Here is a 7,839-nt window from a genome sequence, read left to right as displayed (position 1 = left end):
GGAAAGGATTGATATCTCTTTTTTCAGTGACAACTGACATCAAGGTTGGATTTGGCTTTGGTTTTTAGGTAATACCGCCATTTAACAGTCTTTAATAGTGCTACTAAGTCTGTTTGGTGCTTTTAGTTTAGATTTTCTTCTGTATGGGATGTGCAATCAACCCATTATTTCAGGTAAGAGATTTCTTAGTCCCTAAAAGTGAGAGTACTGAAGTGAGCCATTACTGTGTCAGAGAGTTAAAGGTATGGTAAAAAAAATAATTTTATGATTTAAAAAAATTGTCTAAGGAATTTCCTTAGAGAAACAAGATTACCTTCAGCATCTTTATTCACTAAAAAGAAATCGGGGAATATTTGCAAGTGGAACGTTTACTTCTGGCCAAAGTCAACAACAACAACAAAATCTTACTATCAGACAGTGCTCAGCTAGAGAGTTCGATGCAACTTGAAGTGTGATGGTAGCAGCAGCAGGAGTCAACGTCTACTTCAACTCTCTTTGCACCTACCAGCTGCAAGACAATCGTCGTGGTGCTACTTCCCGAAGAGATCTGGGCAACTGCTGAGCCATTACCTGAAATCCGTACCTAGAGCCAGTTGGCAGAAATTAAAAGAAACAATGTATTGTTTTATACATAGCTGTCACAATCGGCCAACACAGATGGGGGTCGTGATGGTTCGTTTGATCTCAGAGGTGCAAACAGTAGGGGACAAAATCAGTTTATTCAACAACAGCAATGCATTTTTATGGAATGCTAACAACTCAGTTGCAATAGAGGGGGAGAGATATAGGGAACAAAGTATAGAGAGAAAAAGAGGGGGATGGGGCAATAGCTACCAACAGACGAGACAATCGTCCTTGTGGTCCAGCCAATGGACGGGTCTCCATCTGTGGGGGGATCCCAGAAGCTTCTCCAGAGAGTCGCTCTTTTATAGTCCTTTTCCAAAGCGAGTGGCTTTTTGCCAAGAGGTGGGGAGATTTGTGGACCATTATGAGGTGCTCCGAGACGCAGGTGTGGACATGCAATACATGCAGTCTTCAGTTGGTACCATGGCAGCACAGTCCAGTGAACACAACACACCTGCAAACAGTCACTTAGCAAGCATCCACCTCAACCAGGCCCAAAAACCACTGTCCAAAGCCAAGCTGGGTGGGGGTCCTCGGGTTCTTCTTGTGACGGTCGTGAGGAAAAAATGAGGGAAACTTCAGACTGATTTTTACAATAGTAAATATGGTGATTAAGGTAAGCGTCAGTAAAGTTCTGACATTAGTAAAGGAAGATATGCTTCACCAATATGTTAATTAATTAAGAAAAGCCAATAAGCATATGGAGTGAATGAAGCCTAACTGATACAATTACTTAGACTCTCAAGGGATTTTGAGTGATCTGGAAAGTCCATGAGTAACATGGTGATGATATCTGATTATGAAACAAAGCTCTTTAGAGTTTTAAAGACAAAGACTGACTGTGCAGAGTTGCCTTAGTTAAAGAGTGGGTGAAGGTATACAATGCTCGCAGATGCAACAACTGGGCAGACAGGGAAAAAAAGCTGATACCACCACTCAAGGTATTAGGAATGACATTAATTGGGACTCCTCTCCAGAAATCTCAGATCAGTGCTATGCAATGATTCAAAAAGCAAAATGCTTCTCAGAAATCATTAGGAAATAAACAGGAAAAAAGCCCCAGCATTATGCTGAAGTATATATATGGTGTATCCACATTAACAACTGTTTATGATTCTGGTCTTTGTCTCCAAAAAAAGTATCAGTGTTTGGAAAGCATCAGAAAATAGCAAAAAGTTTGAGTTGAATATATGGACCATTGCCAGAGACTGGTGACTGGATTTGATGGACTTTGGTCACTTTTAAACATTTTTATGTTCAACAATTCTTATAAATTGAACCTTTGGTCTGTACCACTAAATGGTCATGAGGAAGGGATTTTCCCTTCCTAGAGAAAAAAAAATTGAGAAAGTAACAGTCTAGTGTGAAATATGAGATTTTTGTATATCTTCTTACTAGAGAAGTGCACCTCAAGAAAAAGCATGTCTGAAAATGTTTGACTCACAGAAGCTGGTTTTATATAAAAATATCAAACAGAGCAAACTGAAAAGTGTTGCTTCTTATATTAGAATTTAGGAACTTAAGTGAGTCTGACTTCAAAGTGATAATGTTTTATCATAATCATAGAATATATAGTCCTCTTGCTCCACAGATTCCCAACTGTATGATTCCCCATTCTGTGTTGGATAGCATGAATTGGTACAAGTGATGACAGAGATGTTTGGGAGATCCCTTGATGTCTGGGAGAAGGCTGGCCTAGTGATTATCTCCTTGGAGAAGTTTGGTATCCCTCCTTGTAGCCCTCATAGCACATTTCAAGGCATTCATGACCCACATTCAAGAAGGGTTGGACTGGCATAATACAAGTGACATTCTAGTACTCACGGGTGCAAGTGAATGAAAGGCCCGGTGGAAATCTCTCTTAGGATGTTTCCTTCAGGTTTGTGAAGACTTCAGAAAATCCAGTCCTGGTGAATACGAATAAAAGTATAGAAAGCCTGTAGATTTCATAATGTGCTGTAATGTGCGCCAGTGCTTTGGGGTCTGCTACCCAATACCTGACTTCAGCATTTGAAGACTAACTGTTGAAGGGAAAACTTGAATAGTCTGGAGAAATAAATGAAAATGGAGGTCTACACTTCAAGAAGCCTTAATTTGCAAATCTGGCAGAAATTATGTTTAAAGAAGGAATCCAGAAGCATTGTTTTATATGTTAGGTACTCTATTAATGAAGTGTCCCTTGTGAATACCAAAACCATGACACTCAGCTATTAGAGAGAAGAGAAAAATACTCCTGAGTGTAGCTTTGTCTCAAGCAAATGGGTATCAACTGCATGCCCGGATATTTTTTTCTGTCTCTTACCCTTCAGTATTGATTTATATAAATTTGCAGAAGTTTGGTCAGAAAGGAGGTCTGAAAAAAAGATAATAAATAATTATTTCACTTTCATCAAGATGAAAATCACCTAAATTCCAATCATTTATAGTACTGTTTTCGTTATTGTACACCAGACAGACACCTGTCTAGATGATATTTTGCTTCAACAATGGTGTAATTGATGTAATGTGATGGAAAATATTGCACGGGAGAGTACCTCATCTACTGCATTGGCTGAAGTTTTCAGCAAGTTAATAATTCTTCAGTTTTGGACCAAAGTATGAAAATTCTGTTTTATCAAAAACAGTAAGCATCTTTCTTTATCATCCCAGAAAGATTACACTGGAAAGTGTAACAAGAGCAGAGGATGACTCAGTACAAACTATTCAGCACAGTTCTCTCTCCAGAGCACACCAAATAACTCATTAAATGTGACTGAAACACTACTGCCTTGGGATGAAAGGATACTATTAGGGTTGAAGATGTCACTGTCAATCCTTCTGTCTGTTATAAATTTGGCAACAATCCATATAATGTTTTTGTTGTTATTACAGTTTTTCTGACTAGTAAGCTCCACTCACCTGTAAATTACCTCATTGGCTATTTATCAGTGACTGATCTTTTAGTGTGTTCTTGTGATGCCTGTCAGCATTGCTTACACTGTTACTCACATGTGGGCCTTTGGCCAGTTGCTGTGTGACATCTGGTTGTCATCAGACATCACGTGCTGCACAGCCTCCATCCTACACCTTTGTGTTGTAGCACTGGACAGATACTGGGCTATCACAGACACTTTGGGATACATCAAACACCGCACTGCTGGCCGAGCAGCCCTCATGAGTGCCGTGGTCTGGATGATATCTATCAGTATCTCTATGCACCATTTTTTTTCAGATGAGGTGTTATAGTTTTGACTTGCCAATTTAAATATACGCATTTTCTGTTGTGAGACAGAACCAGAAGCAAAAGAGCAAGGCAGGCCTTAAACTTAAAAGGGTATAAAAAACTTTATTAACTACACAAAGAAAGATAAATAAAAGCAAATTCAGAATAAGATCTTCAGCCCACTCCTTCCTTCCCTCTCCCAACCTTCATAACAACAAAACAAACATAGAAAAAACTACTTCAGTCAGTTCCCAACTTAAATAGTCCTTTTCAGTTCACTTCAGAGAGAGAAGTTTCCTCTTGTCAGGCCATAGAGACTTCTCCACAAGAAGGGAAAAAAACAGTCCTCTCGTGGCTTCACTTTCACGATTTGCATCCGCCCAGGAAAAACTTGCAAAGTCGTGAAGCTCCTCTCATCTTTAGAGCTTTCCCAAAGCTGTGCTTATAGGCCACGTTAAACTCATGGGGTATTTACTTTTAAGAGTGGACCAAACCAAAAATTCTCTTAATCTGTCTTTCTTTCTGTTCATGCTTCACCTCCAGAAAATGAGATCCCCTTTTCTCCTCGAGGCAAGGGATTCTCAACACAGATGCTTTTTTGACTAACAATCTATCAAATGGAACATCTCCAACCCCCCATGTCTTTCTCCATGGTTTATAGGAATATTCAGTACATCAGTTTGTCCCTACAATCTTACAAAGGATTTTTCATCCATTTTCACAGCATCTCCTCACTCTCCTTCCATCTAAAGAGACTTAGCCCTTTTATTTTTCCCTTCTCACTCCGGGGAGGATTGAAAAGTCTGCAAGTCTTATCTGAGCATTGAAAGAGTTAAGATTTCACACAGGGAAAGCAAGCAAGACTGCAATGCTGGAACTGTGCCAGGATCTCAGCAAACCTCAGGCTGTGTCAGACAGGGGCCCGGCCCGGCCCTGCCCCACCAGCCCCCCCCGCCAGGCCCACAGGCCTGCAGTGGAGCCAGGCCCGGCCCTGTTACCTGCGCTGCTGCCGGAAAAGAAAGAGAGCTCTTTTCCGGGTTACCTCCTTCAAAATGTATGTTCACGGAGTGAACTAATTTTCTCCAATTGGTTCCTCAGGCTGTCAATAACCAAACCAGCCTTCAATTGGTCCCATCAACTCCTAGAGGAAGTTCTCATAGAGAAAACCCCTCTGTGAGTCTGTTCTTCCCAGGTGAAACCAGCACATCAGGACAGAAATGAAAGCCAGCCGTGGCATTCAGCTTTGCCGCATTTCAGTGCATATACTATGCAGAACAACTATGTGTTGAGCACAGTTCTTTCTCAGCTTTAGTTACACTCTATTCTGCAGAGTCCAAACTGTCCATATAGCTCTCGCTCAGTGAAATGTGGTAGGAAAGAAGTACTCTATGAATTAGTCGTTCCTATGTCTAAGGCATTCAACACAGCACCACAATCTGGATGATGACAAGGGGGACATTCTGGACGTATATTTTCCTGGCACGCTTTTCCATGCGAGATGTCTCTCCGAATCTTTGGTCCTTGTGAAGCTGAAGTGCGCATCGTGGTACTTCGAGCAGAACAGAGCCCTGCACAGAGCGTGGCGATCTGGTGGCCGCGCCTTATGACCTGGCTTTACAGGCTGTAAAGCAAAGGGGACTGCCCATTGAACATAGTGCAAATAGAAGTTTCCACAAGATTTAGGGGAAGCCTATGGGCAAACTTCAGCTGATGGACAACTTAGGAGCTCTTTGCTTCCAAGAGAGCATTTTCTGCAAGAAGTAGAAGACAGTTTGAATACAGAAGAATAAAAGGATGATAGACTGCCAAAGGGGGCAAAGTTGATGGCATTGCTGTGCTTCTGTTCTGTCCAGATCAGCTAGGGCGAAGAATGAAGCCACAGAACACCAGGTATTTGTGTGAAGCTATCCTGGCACACTTCTTTCTCTGTGCATGTTGCTGCTGAGAAGCTTTCTGCTTTGGTACAGATAACAAAAGAGATGGAATACAGGGCTGTGTAGCTCTTAGAGGGAAGATACATGATCTAGAGGTGTTTCGGCAGAAGCAAAATCTAGGAGTGCTCTGGTACTGGCCTAATATTCTCAGTGCGAGAAGTAGACAATGATTTGCCTCTGGGAGAATGAAAGCACAGCAGGACACAAAGGGTGGAAAACAAAGCTGCAGAAAACCGGGCTGGTGTGCACAGCATACTGGCTGTAAGTGACAAGTCAGAAGGGGGCATTTTAATGAGAGCTACCTTTACTGCTACCTACTCCTCTTCCAGCCTTCTGTGGAAAACATTACCCTTGCCATCATTAGGCTCCAAGATGTGGAGAACACATTTGTAGATGCAGTGGAGAAAGAAAGGATACAGTGACTGAGTGAGTTTGATGCAACTTACGCAGGCAAAACAGAAGGTGCTGTCCTGCACTGGCTTTGACTTCTAGAGCCTCTTGCTAGGACAACAGCTGCCAAAAGTTGGCAACTGAGTTGAGAGAGTGTAAAATGTAGATGGCATGCCTCTATGGGAAGGATGGTACAGAGAGGCAGTGTGCTATGCATTGTTTCAAAGCTGTTTGGAGAACACATACTTTCAGAATGCCTTCTCTGTTCCGCAAAACTCTGCAACAGTGAAGGCATAAGAAGCAGCTGATCGCCACATGCAGAGGTGGTCAACAGCTGTGTGTTACTTTTCCAAGCAGCAAGAGCATTATCAGCTGACAATTTTGAAGGAGCTTTTGCTGCACTTTCTCAGTTTGGTACACTGCTCAAATGAATCAGGTGCTCTACCACTTCATTCTTGGCCTTATGTGATGCAGCGAGAACTGAAGCCCAGCCATGGCATTCAGCTTTGTTGCGTTGCAGCATGAATACTATAGAGAACTACTGTGTGTTGAGCATGGCTTTTCCTCAGCTTTAGGTCTGCTTATGTGCATTTTGCTTGACAGGGTCCAAAGGGTCCATGTAGCTCTCGCTCAGTGAAATGTGGCAGGAGAGAAGTACTTGCTGGGTTAGTTGTTCTATGCCCAAGACATTCAACACAGCAATCTGGAAAAGGAAAAAGGAACATGAGGGATATGTCTTTATCCTGGAAATTTTTTCCATGCGAGACATCTCTCCAGGGCTCTAGTCCTTGTGAGGCTGTAATTTGCACTGAGGTACTTCAAGCTGAAAAGAAACGTGCGAAGAGTGTGGCAATTTGGTGGCACTTTGCAGGTGGCAAAAGAAAGACGAATGCCCCTTGAATGTGGTGCAAACACAAGTTTGAGAGGGAAGCTCCGTGCAAGCTTGATGTGTAGGCGCAGTTCTTTTATGGGACATGTAGCCAAGAAGCTTTCCATTTAAATGCAGATAACAAAGAAAGGCAGAATGGTATGGTACGGAGGGTTTAGAAGAAAAGTGCAGTGCAAGTCCCGGGTGTGTTTTGGCAGAAACAAAACCTAGCAGCCAAGTATTCTATGAGAGAAGTAAATGACGATTCGCTGCTGGGAGAATGAAACAGGAAAATTCGTGGGCAAAAAATCCACAGGAAATCCAAATTAAAATGGCCCAAAACCCCCCAAAATCACAATAAAAATAGCCAACGGCTCCTAAAATCTGCACTAAAACACCTCAATGCACATTAAAATTCCAGACACTCCATTCAATTTATTTTATTTCAATCCCTGCTCTTTTTTATTTCTGTTTATTTTTTTTACCTGAATCACACCATTTACAAAAGTCCATTAGCAGACATATTTTGATAGTCTTTATTTTCTACCACCTTAGCAAAAATAACTCAAGTTATTTCCACCTCCTGCAGCTTAAAACCACTGATTAACATTTTCTGGAGATCTATAGCAAAAAAAAAGTCTCTCAAAAAGAGGCTATATTATGAAAATATTTAGGTAGGATTTTGGTAGATGTGTACCTAATTTTTGTGGGGAGAGGAGCTGAAGTATAACAGTTTGATTCTCTGTGTGTTGGTTATAGTACTGTCACGAGGCAAAACACCTGAAAAGATACATTAGAGGGTAACAAGTGAGACTTTTTTT

At 41.6% G+C, this 7,839-nt stretch overlaps 1 long non-coding RNA gene across 1 annotated transcript; it reads right to left on the bottom strand.

The window, feature by feature from the left end:
* Positions 1-700: 700 nt before the first annotated feature.
* LOC148224691 (uncharacterized) lies at positions 701-4,996 on the bottom strand. Its single transcript, XR_015801222.1, has 4 exons — positions 4,825-4,996; positions 2,927-2,977; positions 2,449-2,531; positions 701-1,167 (listed from the first exon to the last, which is right to left on the bottom strand). It is a non-coding gene; the product is annotated as an uncharacterized LOC148224691 (long non-coding RNA).
* Positions 4,997-7,839: the final 2,843 nt, after the last annotated feature.

The sequence above is a fragment of the Sturnus vulgaris genome, chromosome 2 (genome assembly GCF_052056855.1).
Source record: "Sturnus vulgaris isolate bStuVul1 chromosome 2, bStuVul1.hap1, whole genome shotgun sequence".
Classification (NCBI taxonomy): domain Eukaryota; kingdom Metazoa; phylum Chordata; class Aves; order Passeriformes; family Sturnidae; genus Sturnus; species Sturnus vulgaris.
Note: the sequence above shows the minus strand (reverse complement) of the source record. Positions and strands in the feature narration are given on the sequence as shown.